At 53.5% G+C, this 13,408-nt stretch overlaps 1 pseudogene; it reads left to right on the top strand.

Moving 5' to 3' along the window:
• Nucleotides 1-3,543: 3,543 nt before the first annotated feature.
• LOC108526932 (protein bassoon pseudogene) lies at nt 3,544-13,255 on the top strand (annotated as a pseudogene).
• The last annotated feature ends 153 nt before the right edge of the window (nt 13,256-13,408 follow it).

Genomic DNA, 13,408 nt, shown 5'->3' with positions numbered 1-13,408 from the left:
GAGACAGAGTCTTGCTCTGTTGCCCAGGCTGGAGTGCAGTGGCGTGATCTCAGCTCACTGCAACCTCTGTCTCCCGGGTTCGAGCGATTCTCCTGCTCAGCCTCCCAAGTAGCTGGGACTACAGGTGTGTGCCACCATGCCCAGCTAATTTTTTGTATTTTAGTAGAGACAGGATTTCACCGTGTTAGCCAGGATGATCTCAATCTCCTGACCTCATGATCCACCCGCCTCGGCCTCCCAAAGTGCTGGGATTCCAGGCGTAAGCCACCACGCCCGGCCTGCCTTGCTTCTTAAAAAGCATCTGGGTGGGTTAATGGTTCGCAGCTAGGGGGATGGCTTCTCACCTCACTGCCTCAGTATCACTGTTCTTAGAGTTTCTAGAACTGGGATTGGCCTGTGGAGGGCTCTGCCAGGGTTTGCAGTGCTGACTTCTAGAGCCTGATTTGGCCTTTGGAAGAGGCAGGACTGCAGAAGGCACTAGGCTCCAGGCTGTCCAGGATGCGGTTTAGGAGCTACGCAGAGCTGTCAGGGCTGATCTTGCCAGCAGCAACACTTCCTAGCCAGGGAACCATTGAGAGCACATTGCTAAAACATCTCAGATCTTGGTTTTCTCTCCTGTGAGGACAAAATGAGAGAATGCCTATGAACATGCCCTATGTGGTGCTTGGCACAAGGGGGTACTCGCCAAAGTGCAGTGTTCTCCCTCTTCTTGACTGCTGCTCTTGGGTTGCTGGGATAAGGCACCTGAGCCCAGGCCCCCTAACTGGCAAGTCAACCTGCAGCAGTAGCCCTGGGGCCTCAAGGCAGAGAGCAGGGCTGGAGTCACATGTGCAGGTAAATAAAAGGGGCCTTCTGCCCCAGAGATGAGACGACACCTTCCCCTGGTGATGAATGGGTGGCCAACAGGGTGCATTCAGAACCTCTGGTTGCAACCACAGACAGAGAACAACCTTGGCCTCCAGCCTTGGCTCTGGTTGATGAGGAGGAGACTTTTCATTGAGGCACCAAATCTCGGGGCTTCCACCTTGTTGAGCTGTGACCCACATGACCAAATTGCCAGGATGAATGAAGCAAGCCCCTCTGGGATGAGCCCTGCTCTGTACCACATGTTGTGTGCAGCCCTAAGAACACCCTATCAATGAGAGCTCATGGGCTGCTTTGGGGGACAAGAGATACCTCGTAAACAACAAATTAGTAGACACTTTGGGAAAGAATAAGCACTATGAAGAAAATAAGCTGGGTGATTTGATGCAGAGTACCCAGAGGGTGTTTTATTTTTATTTATTTATTTAATTATTTTGAGATGGACCTTCGCTCTGTTGCTCAGGCTGGAGTACAGTGGCACAGTCTTGGCTTACTGCAACCTCCGCCTCCTGGGTTCAAGCAATTCTCCTGCCTCAGCTTCCCAAGTAGCTGAGATGACAGGCGTTCGCCACCACACCCAGCCAGTTCTTACTATTTTCAGTAGAGACGGGATTTCACCATGTTGGTCAGGCTGGTCTCGAGCTCCTGACCTCAAATGATCCTCCTGCCTCTGCCTCCCAAAGTACCTGGATTACAGGCATGAGCCACCGCACCTGGCCAAAGGAGAGCGTTTTAGATTGTGTGGCCAGAGGAGTCCCTGGTGGGAAAGTGATACCTCATCTGAAATCTATACAAGCTGGGCCAGGGAGCAGAGGGAATAAGGAGTACAAAGGCCCTGGTACAGAAATGAGCTCAGGGGACCACTTGGCAGAGCAGACAGCCTAGAGCATCTGCAGTGAGACAGCCAAGGGGAGATGGCAGAAAAAGAAGCCAGAGAGATGGGGAGGCTGGGGTGGGTGACAGGGTTGTGCTGAAGAATTCCCAAGGTGTTGTGGAAATCCACTTGGAGTGTTTGATCCTATTGGTGAGATGCTCTGATTTACATGTGGGCTTTTTGCAGAAAAATTATTGGCCAAGGCATAGCCAGATCCAGAGAATGGAATGAAATCATCAGATCTACTCCTTTCTCCTTTCCTTGACTCCTACCATCTATGGACGTCATTCTTAGCATCTCTCCATATGTTGGGAAAGAAGACTACTACTGCTCCAAAGCTACATCCTTCTGATTAGTAATCCAAAGGAAAAGGAATAAAGACCCTCTCTCCTGTTGTTCATTACCAGATAACGTGGAGGGCTCTAACTGACTCTTTGCCAGGTCATGTGCCCATCCCTGCATGGGGCTAATGACAGAGGGAAACTATGTGTTTATCATGTGGATAGTGGCACGTGTCTCGTTTACTCTGGAGGCATGAATTACCCCATTTCTTTAAAAAGCTATCTTCCTGGCCGGGCGCGGTGGCTCAAGCCTGTAATCCCAGCGCTTTGGGAGGCCGAGACGGGCGGATCACGAGGTCAGAAGATCGAGACCATCCTGGCTAACATGGTGAAACCCCGTCTCTACTAAAAAATACAAAAAACTAGCCGGGTGAGGTGGCGGGCGCCTGTAGTCCCAGCTACTCGGGAGCCTGAGGCAGGAGAATGGCGTAAACCCGGGAGGCGGAGCTTGCAGTGAGCTGAGATCCGGCCACTGCACTCCAGCCCGGGCGACAGAGCGAGACTCCGTCTCACAAAAAAAAAAAAAAAAAAAAAAAAAAAAGCCATCTTCCTTAAGGGGAAAAAAAGGCTTTTAAAATTCTACTTAACATCAGTCACTTACATTGCATTACTTACCCTCACTTCAATCTTGTTCTCAAGATTCCCTTATACAATTGTATGTCTCAAATCAATGTGTGGTTGGTCGTTCAGGACCTACGATATCATATAGCATCCTCAAGGGAATAAAGAGACCATCTCAAGCTCTTTCCATAATAGAGACTCGCAGCGCAGTTGGGGATACACGTAAATAACACCAGCCATAGATGTGAAGGTTATCCGACTAATAGAGACGGAGTGCCGATATAGAATTCTTCACGAGACGTGTCACGATGATGAAATCTGAGACCAATACATTGGCTACCACGATCTAGGAAGACCAGCCGACTACGTCTTACTCCAATACAACATAAACAATACAAAAAAAAGCTCACACATTTAGGTACGGTGAGAGAGGAGGGCCCTAGTAAGGTCCACAGCTTTAGCCCTTCGGTAGCTGAGGCAGGAGGAAGGTCAAGGCGGACACACGCGGAGAGACGAGACTCTGACCATGAGACATATGAGACACGCCACTGCCGCGGCGGCACTGCCCAGCCCAGAGAGACCCCAAGACAGCCGAGACATCCGTCATCAAGACAAAAAGAAAAAAAAAGGAGGAGAGAAGAAAAAAGAAATCATGGAAGGTGGATGAGGTTTTTTATTCGTCGTAAGGACCGGTCACTTATGCCCACGTAATAGTACATCCATTCAACTGTAGTTGAGTCAAGTGCGGTGGAGATATATACTGAGGATACACATATAGCGTACAGGCAATCCTAGCGGCCATGCCCTTTTCACTACGTTTTGTAGAATTACGGGTCTTAGGGATCAATCAAGTTGGTCATCCATATCTCATGCTAATCAGCGTGTTGACTGTTCGTTGTAACAATGCGCGCCTTGAAGGTTGGGAACAGCACAGTTCGCGGACAGGCGCTGACTTGGTATACAATGACGAACAAGGAGCGCTAGGTGTACTGCTCGCACTCCGTATTACAGAGGCAACCTGCGCGCGCAGGGCGGGTCGCCACGAGAGGGGACTCTCATCAAATTGCAGAGTTAGGTCTGGCCAGCGACAGCATACGGGTTGGTGGGATAGAGGAGAGTGGGGTGCGAGAGATTGAGACGATGCCTCTCGCTACGTTGCCCTCCCAACCAGGACCCTAGAGGCAACTCCGTGGAGGCGAGAGGAGATAGCCATACCCTAGTCTCTCTTCAACCCTAGGCCACACCTGAGACAGACCAAGGACAAATACTCTGACTATGCTATTAACCAAGGTACTTCTGGTGCGTCTCGCAGCCTGTGGACTAGGGAGATAGAGCCTATTGCGGTTGCCTGGCTGAGTGTGAAGACCTGGCATCTGACCTGGGAGACCCTAGAAGACCGATTACCCCGCGACCGTTCCATGGCGCGCCATAACCAAGAGCCGAACTACACTGTTTCACTATAAAGACATAACTACTCAAAAAAAGAGAAGAAAGAAAGGAAAAAAAAAGGAAAAGGAATTCAGTGAAGGAGTTGCTCTGCATGAAAGCGCGAGATGGCAGAGGGCTCTGGGATGGCATGAGAACCACGCACCGAAAGTTGTCGCTCCAAGGAGCCAGCAGCGCTGCCTCCCCCAGCCCTGTCCTCCTGCCCACTCCCCGGCCAAACAGCCTCTGGGGAAGCCAGAGCAATGAGAGATCTTTCGGGGTCCAGGAGGACTAAACAGCCTGGGTCCCGCCAGGGTGAGACCAGCCAGGGCCACCTCAGTGCGCGGGGCCCTGCCCAAGCAGCTGCCCCTTCCAGAGGTGGGGAGGGTGTCTCCTCAGTCCCCCCTCAACCCACCAAAGCCTTCACAGCTGAGCCCAGGCCCCTGCCAGGAGAGGCCCAGCCAAAAGTGCCACTGGCAGTGCCCACTGGGTTGGTGCCGCGAGCAGAACCCAGGAGGGCCCTCACTGGTTAAAGCTCTTCGGCCTCGGCGCATCACTGGGCTAACGCAGGCGAGCACCCTCATGTCTGTGCACCTGAAGGCTGACACCCAGGGCAGCCTGCCCCCAGCAAGGGGTCACCCAAAGATCGTCTTCAGTGATGCCAGCAAGGAGGCGGCCCAAAAACCCTTGGGCTTAGGGCCCGGGCCTGGCCAGCACCTGAGCCAAACTGAGCCTGGGGCTAGAACGGGTCCTGGATTCTGGACCCTGGAGGCCCTGCCGAAAACTGGGGGAACAACCAGTCCAAAGCATGGAAAGAGCCAGAAACTCAAGGCAGCCAATCGAGGTTTGCTGCAAGCCAAAGACCATGCCGAAGGAAAGGGCCACAATGCCCACTGTGCCAAGCCGAGCTCAATGTGGGCAGCAAGAGCCCAGCCAACTTATAACACATGCACCGACCTGCAAGGCTCCAAGGTGTGCAACCTGTGGTGGCGTTCAACCCCCAACACCACACGCTGTGGGAGGTAAGAGCTAGACCAAGCCGCTTTCCCTTGAGGCCTTGATGAGAGGCTGGGCCTGGGTAGTGGGTGGCATGGGAACCAGAAGAGTACTGGGTCTGCCAGCAGCCATGGGGGTGCCCTGCACAACGAATGGGCTGCAGAGGGGCTTGCAATTGCCGTTTTTTCCTGTCCCTACTCAGGCCCAGTTCTACTCAGAACTAACTTTTCACTCAGAGAACTAACTGGCACAGTAGTTTGGGGGTAAATGGTGGGCCTGCTGACTCTGAGACTAGTGCCCTTAAGGCTGATCCCAGAAGTCCCTGAGCTGGCCCTCCCCATTTCCAGCTACCATGGGCCCATGGCCCTGAAATGAAAAGACCACCAACCTCTCCCTGGCCTTCAGATAGGACGAACCTGAAGGTCCCACACTGCCAGGGACCCTGTGCGGACCTTCAGAGGGGTAGGGATTGAATGACCATGGGTAGAACGGTTTGTGTCCTCACGTCCAGGGTCAGGTGGAAGGGCTTTTTCTCACAATGGGGCCCCCAGGACATGTCCCACTGTCAGGTCGCAGCCCAGCTAGGTGGTATTCAACCTTGAATTGTCTCTTCCTGAGGTCATGAAGTGTTGGATTGTTCTACTTGTCAAAGTCACAGCCTTTGGTCCACATATTTTAAACGCCAGGCGCGGGCCTGGGCTCCTCCTTGATGCTGCTGGGTGGGATGCTCAGAGATGCCTCCTCTTCCCGCAGGAAGTTTGAGACAGACGCTGGGGTTTGTGGCTGTTTCTCTCCGCAGTCCCTGCTCCGGGAAGGGCAGCGGGCACTGTGCTGCGCTAGGCAAAGGAGGGAGCAGGAGGCCCAGTGTAATGCTGCAGTTGTTCCGCTCAAAAGCCTGGGTCCAAGCCACCCCACAGAGGCCTCAGAAGGTGTAAGGTGGCCCTGCAGGAACTAGACCAGCCCTGGCAGGAGCAGATGCTGCTTCTGCTCCTCCCTCAGTCCTGTGGCCCACTCTCCTGGCCAGGGCCACCCATGTTGAATCCCTACCATGCTTGCCTTGGGTATGAGCTTTGGTGTGTCTCCTTCCTTAGAGTGCCCTCAGTCTTGACAGGTGAATGTGTTTCCCAGCTGGGTCACGTTAGGAGATGTTCGAGCCAAGGCCCTGCATCTTGCACATGGGCAGCCACCTGAGCCCTCTGGTCTCTTGGGCTGAGCCATTTGTAGCTGATGGTGGTGCAGGGGTGTGCAGAGTGCAAACCACCACTGGCCCAGGATGGGACAAGAGAGGAGAGCATGGTGTTGCCATGGCCTCTGTGGCACCTTGTTCTGACTTCCCTTGGACCAGGACTCCACAGGAGTCCCCATGAGACCCCAGGGTGACTAGGAAGACTACTTTGGCCATCAAAGGCCACACTTTCCAATATGCAGGGAAGGGCAGCCCTGAGCAAGACAACTGACTTCCTCATGTGGCACCCATGTGGCCTTCTTGGCACCACGAAGCCAACTCTCCAAGCTCTAGGTCTGGTGGTTCACTGGTGACAGTTTGCCTCACTGGCTCGGGGGAAGGGGTGCACCAGGGTGTCACCACAAGATCAGGAGAACCCTAGCTGGCTGCTCTGCCCAGAGACCTCCAGGCACAAGCTTACTGCTGGTCAGGTGGGGCACCCTGACACTGAGCTATTGTGAGCCCCAGTGGACTTCTGAGTTGGTCTGGCCTGGAGGACTCCTGTCCCCAAGAGACCTTCCAGCCCACATTTCCTAATTAAGCAGAATGAGCATGAACGAGAGGGGAAAACTGTCTCTGTCCAGGAGCATAAATGTTCCTGACAGCTCCTCTTGGCGGCCCCTGGGCCAGGCCATGGGAAATGCTGATTCTGCCCAAACAGAAGAGTTTCGTCCACACACTGACTAGATGAAACGTCTGGATTCTGACCTAGGCCTCTCATTAGCTGCTTGGTCCTGGCTTTCCTGGACCCTGGAGCTTCTGTCTTTTGATGGCCAGTGTTCCCCCCATCACACTCCTCTCAATTTCCTGCTGTCTCCATGTCCCGCCCCACTGCCCCCTCCTTAGCCAGGACTACGCTCGTCTCCACAGGGTCTGATGGGTCCCATGGGCCTGAAAACAAAGCTGGGGGATGTCCTGGTCCTAGTCCTGGTCCTACCTCATCCCCAGTTCAGGCTGCTCCTGACAGCAGGCAGGGATGATGAAGTCTCTCTAACTCCTTTCTCATAGCTCTCTCCCTGTCAATGCTGCTGTCCCCAGAGGGCCTGCGGCTATTCTGGGGAAGGTGTGGATAGGCGGCCCTAATGCCCCTCCCATGGTTCCCACCATAGAGATTGTACCACCATCCACCACCAGAGACACAAACCAGCAGCTCGGGGACATCCTCACCTCCTCCTTTTTAACCTCTGCATCTGCTCCGTGGACCAAACCCTGCCAGCTCTGCCTCCCCACTGTCACAAGAATCTGGCCTCTCTCCCACCCATGGTCACAGCCTTAGTCCTTCCATCCTTATCCTGCCTTACCCACACAATGACCAAAACCTCTGTGCAGCTTCACCTGACTTGGGTCTAGTGAGGGGCTGGTGTTGATATGTTCCCCATCCCCTCAGCATTGCTTTTCTTTATTGAGGCCCCTAACCAGGTCGTGGGCTGTCTTGGATCTCACCTCAGCCAATGGCCACTTGGCATCCTGAGCAATTTTGTGCTTCCCTGTGACCTACTTTGTGTGTTCTTAGTTAGAGGTTTCTGATTTCTCAGCACTTGCCAGAGACACTTACCCTGCCTTGGGAGTGTGGTGGTAAGGCCAGCAGGTCCTTCTCCGGGTCCTAAGGGTGGGTCTGCCATGGCTCTCTCTCTCTGGACCTTGCTGGCTCAAGAATGACTGTGCTGTGTCTCTGTGCACAAAGAAGGGACAGACCAGTGGAGCCCCACTCATAGCTCCCCACAGCCCTGTTAGACCTCCTGGGACTCCACCTGAGGCCAGAGTCAACCATCTGGGCTAATGGATTGGGAATTTTCCCCATAGGTTGGACATTTTCCTGAACATTTCTGAGCTGTAAAAGTCTTTCTTCTTTCTAGATTGGGAGTTCAGAGCACACAGTAGAGGAGGGAGTAAAATTAGATCCTTTTTCCTCTTGAACTTTCCTCTGAAAAAAATAACCATAGTGCTATTTAGTAAGCCATTTCATAAAATTAAGAGTTGTTGATTCCAATTTTTTTTTTACCTATTTATCTTTTGGAAGAATAATAGTACCCTCTGGCTTAATTTTTGATTGACTTTCAGTTCAAAATAGAGTTTGTGAAGAAATTAGTAGAATTGGAATTGTGACAGTAACATTACCAGTCTCTTATTGTATCATCATTGCCAAAATTCCAGCTGTGCCCTTGAGAAGTCGGGCCGCCCTGGGCAAAGTCCCTTGCACTTGTGATATGTGGGGCTGGGCTTGCTCAGTGGGGCAGGGGTTGCAGCAGGGGCATCAGGCCAGAGGCCCTGTTGCCTCCCATGTAGAATAGGGACCACAATACTCCCTCTTAGGTTTCGGTGAGAACCAGGTGAGATGCTGTACCTCAGATACTTATGTAAGGCCTGACACAGTCAGCCCTTAAGCCAGGATATTGGAACAGGAGTATCCTAAAAGAGGGTCTCTGTGTGAGAAAGGAAGCGTCCCCACAAGCCCCTATCTGGCTGTGGATGGACCCTGTGCCCGGTATAAGCTCTTGGTATCATGAGGGATGCCCCACAGGGAATGAACACATTTGATGCTGGGGAGTGTAGGGGGTACAGCCCAGCCACAAGGATATACACTGGGGACACCAGGGAGGGTTTATTTTATGAGAGGAAGAGGCCGAGAAAGAAGGAGCTTAGGCATGTCCAGTGACAGGGAGGCTCAGGGTAGCAGAGTCAGGAGAGGAATAGCAGCACCAGTGATGGCCATCCCTGTGGTCCAGTGTCCTCCAAGATGACTCCTGGGCATCCTTTTCTCTAGAGTTCTCATTCACAGCCCCTTGGTCTGGCAGCAGGGCTGAGGGTGTTTAGGGCCAGGCAGCTGGCCATAGGGCATTGACTGGGAATGGTGTCACCATAACCATACTGGCATGCAGGCCAGCTCCACATATGAAGAGATTACATGGACTGCAGGTTTATTTAGACGATGGCAGACAGTGCAGGATCTGTCCCGACTCACAAGGCACAATAGCAAGTGGTCCCAGAAGGCAGCAGCTCTCACGTGCCTAGAGGGTACCCCACTAACTCAGTCATCTCATTTCCCCTCCTTTACCCTAAATAGTGATGCCCTGAACCACTGAGTGCCATCTGATGGCATACACACCTGCCTCTCCCACTCTTAGGTGATGATTGTCCTTGGGGAATTTGTACCTTTCTGCCCCAGAAAGGAACTGGATAGAGGGAATGAGACAGAAGTAGTCATCAGAGCCACCCCATTATCCATCCCCTGCCCTTTTGTCGAAGAGGCTAGGCGAAGGGGTAAGCAGGCAGCACTTTCCCAAGGACTGGGGCTGGCATGGGCTGAGTGAGGCAGAGTACAAGAGGGCTGTGCAATCAATGGATGGCTGAATGAGGAATGAACACTGAAACTGGGGAATGGAAACGAGCAGAAGAATAAGGGAATGAACTATTGGGATGGAGGTAGGGGTATGTTGGGGTTGGAGAAAATGAGAATAGAATGAATAAAGAAATTGGAACCCCAGCAACGGTGTCCCAGCCCCTAGGCACAGAGATTCTACATGGCCTGCCTTCCACCCAATTCTCATTCCCCAGAAGACTTGGGCCTGGGCCAGGTCTCCCCTGGCTCTACTACCAGTCCCAGTGCTCTGTACCCTTCTTCCCCACTCCCAGGGGGCTTGTGAAGGGCCTCCAGCAGCCAGGTCAATGTTTATTTTTAGCCCTTACTTCACACGCCTCTTCCTGCCTGCTCTCCCTTCCCCACTGCCTACTATAGCAGAGCCAGGAGCAAGAGGGCCTGCCAGGCAACCTGCAACCTGGCTGTCTCCGTGAGGGCTGGCTGTCTCCGTGAGGGCTGGGCCTCTGGGCTCAGGCAAGCAGGCCTCTCCAGCATTTGGTCAGAGCACTTAGCATTAGGTCTGCCTCCTCCATCCAGACCACCCTTCCAAGGTGACTTGTTTCATTTAGACTGTTGCTTCTGTGTGGAGTTTGCAGGCCAGAGATGGAGTTAGGGGTTTGCCAGGCCACCAAGGTAGGCCAGGGCAGATAACCAAACTTTAAGAGGCCTAACATGGGATGGGTGTGCACAGGGCTCCAAAGTGGAGTTAGGGCAGCATTGCCTTGGTCCAGCCCACTGGGCCTAGATCCTAAACCCATCATGCTGACCATAGGGCTGGGGAAGGGGCTGTTTGCTTATTTCCAGAGCTCTCTCTCTTGGTCTTTGCCTATAGCCCTGCCATCTCTCCGGGGTCATTTTGCCACCTCACAGTCCTTTCTGACATGGGGGAATTTCCATTGTGTACACAGGTGATGCTGGGGGCATGTGAGCTAGGGTTCCTGGATCAGGCTGTGTGCTCTCCCATGTCTTGTTCTTCTGGAGCTTGGTCTCAACCTATCCAGAATTCTCCCCAGGCACCTCTGGGGGTGCACCCTACCAGGCCAAGTGAGCCCAGGTCCTGGCCAGTGGCCAGCACTTACTGCCTTGTGGGTTTTTTGTGGAGACACATTGAGTGTCAGATAAGGTTCAAGGGAGTCAAAAGTGGTGTTAGGGCTGGGCTGTACAGAGAACAGAGTGAATATATGTATGTAGAGCATCTAAAGGGTTCTGCTCCACAGCTGGGCCACTGCCCCATTCCTCTGCCTGGGACTTGTGCATAGGGTTGGGCCTTGGGGAAGAGTAGAAGCTCCAGTGGGAAAGAAGCAGTCTCGACCCTGAGTAACCAGCCTGGGGAGCAGGCCTGTCCCTCAGCACACACCAAGGCCCTACCACCTGCCCAGCCTGTCCTCTGCTGAAGCCCAGAGAAGAGAAGTGGAGTGTAGCTCTCTGTGGACAGCAAACCAGGGCAGAATCACTGACATATTATCTGCCATGGCGGCCCTAGGATGCCAGGCTGGGGCAGGCACCCTAGGGGTACCAGACTTCCAAGGCTGCCAGAGGCAGCATGTGAGGTGAGGGTACTGAGGTTGTTAGCCTTCCTGGGGGTGGCAAGGGCCAAGCGTCACCTCCTTTTCCAGTTCTCTGGCTCTGTGACCTTGTGATTCTTATGGTCCATCTCAGTGACAGAGTTGCTGGTGGGAGCCTATATGTCCAGGCACCTGGTATGAGTGAGCTCCCTGCAGGACGGAGGGAGCAGTAAGGCTCTGTGCCTCAGAGTAAGAACAGGCACAGGTGTCTGTGGGACCCTGCTCTGCGCTCCCCTGTAACTCTCATTTCCCATCCCGTGTGGGCCAGGGAAGGACTTCAAATCCTGTCAAGGAGGAACCCTGACTCTGGAGGAGGCTACTGGGAGACATGCCCCTGTCAGCCTCAGACCTGCTTCAGGAATCACCCATTTAGGCCACAGAGATGCCCAAACCCTACACCTGTACAAGGCAGCTGGGGCTGGGAGACTTGGACTTCGCTTCTTGTATTCTGGGGGCTTCACCATTAATACCTGTGTCATACTTGTAAATGACCTGTTTGGGGTTGTGGGCTCCAGAAAGGCTGCATGCCAGTGCCTGTCTGTCTGCTGAGTCATGGCTATCTTTAGCTCCCAGCCCTGGGCCTGAAACAGTAGAGGATCCTGAGAGTGGTGGACTGATGGTTGAGAATTTGATCCCAGTCCAGCTCTGGAAGGAGCAGGGTGCCTGACACAAGGAACACTACACATAGTCCCCATCAGAGGAACAGTCCAGTGCCCTGGGGGCAGGAGGAGGCCTCTACCTAAGGGTCTCTGCTGGCCTTAGACAAGGTGACTTGGGCTGGGGATTTGAGCAGGGAGGACTGCACAGCCCCTCTGTCCTCCACCAAGCAGGGCTACTCTCAGATAGCCTCCCCTGGTTCCAGGAGTCTGCACCCTGTATAGCATAGCCCTTACCTGGGGAAGAGTGTGGGGAACGATGGAGTCAGACCTGAGAGCTGGGAGGCAGGGGAAGCATAGTGCCTCCAGGAAGTGCTCCATGCTTGGATGCCACTCCTGTTCTGCAAGAGTTCTCAACTGCCCCCTAGGAGCTGTTTGCTCCTTTAAATTGAGACCTCAGCTTCCTCCTGTGCTTAGGGCTAGACCCTCCCATTCCCCACAGATCTTCCCCTTTTCTGGCTGGGTGAAAAGTTCTCTGTGGGTTAAGGAAAGTACTCTTCTTTGGGGTTCTTACTTACATTTTGACTTTGTGTATGTTCATCTTAAGGATAGGGGAGTTGGTTATTTGGGGGTAGTAAATCAATCTGTCTTTTTTTCCTTATGTCTTTGGTGTCATGCTTTGAAAGTTCTCTCCTCCCTAAGGTTACAGAAATAGTTATGGAAATATTATTTGAGGACTTCAGTGTCTTTTTAATTTTCATCAACCCCCTCTCCCATTTCCTTGCAGAAAACAGAGTGGCTGTGTCTGAACTGCCAAACCAAGCGGCTACTGGAGGGCAGCCTGGGAGAGCCGACCCCTCTGCCACCACCCACCTCACAGCAGCCTCCTGTGGGGGCCCCTCACCGTGCATCTGGAGCATCCCCTCTGAAGCAGAAAGGGTCACAGGGGCTGAGCCAGCCATCAGGCCCCCTGCCTGCCAAGGCCAGCCCTTTACCCACCAAGGCCAGCCCTCTATCCACCAAGGCCAGCCCTCTGCCCACCAAGGCCAGCCCCCAGGCCAAGCCCCTCAGGGCTTCTGAACCCAGCAAGACCCCAAGCAGTGCCCAGGAAAAGAAGACCGGAGTCCCCACTAAAGCTGAGCCCATGCCGAAGCCACCTCCAGAGACTACCCCAACCCCTGGGACTCCTAAAGTAAAGAGTGGGGTGAGGAAGGCTGAACCTGCCACCCCTGTCGTCAAGGCTGTTCCAGAAGCCCCCAAGGGTGGGGAGGCAGAGGTCAGTCCCATTCACTTCCCAGAGACCCTAGCTTTCAGATAGGACAGTCTATGGAAAGGCTTGCCTCCCTGGGTGGCTGAGGCTGTAGGCTCAGGACAGGTGCCTTGGGGCCACACAGGAGGGAAGGGACACAATAAGAGGAGAGTCTAGATGAGGTTCTGGCAAGCTTGGAGACTGTGAGTTTTACACTGGTGCTGTGTCTGGCACCTTGTTAGATGCTTTGCTGGGTTTTGATACCCTTTGATCTAGTAAAGTTTCTCTTTGAAGACCAAGGGCTAGTTTGGACCTGCCATGGATCCTTCAGATTATTCAAGGCCAGAAGGAGAT

Source organism: Rhinopithecus bieti, unplaced genomic scaffold (assembly GCF_001698545.2).
Source record: "Rhinopithecus bieti isolate Rb0 unplaced genomic scaffold, ASM169854v2 scaffold_3875, whole genome shotgun sequence".
NCBI classification, from domain to species: Eukaryota; Metazoa; Chordata; class Mammalia; order Primates; family Cercopithecidae; genus Rhinopithecus; species Rhinopithecus bieti.
Note: the sequence above shows the minus strand (reverse complement) of the source record. Positions and strands in the feature narration are given on the sequence as shown.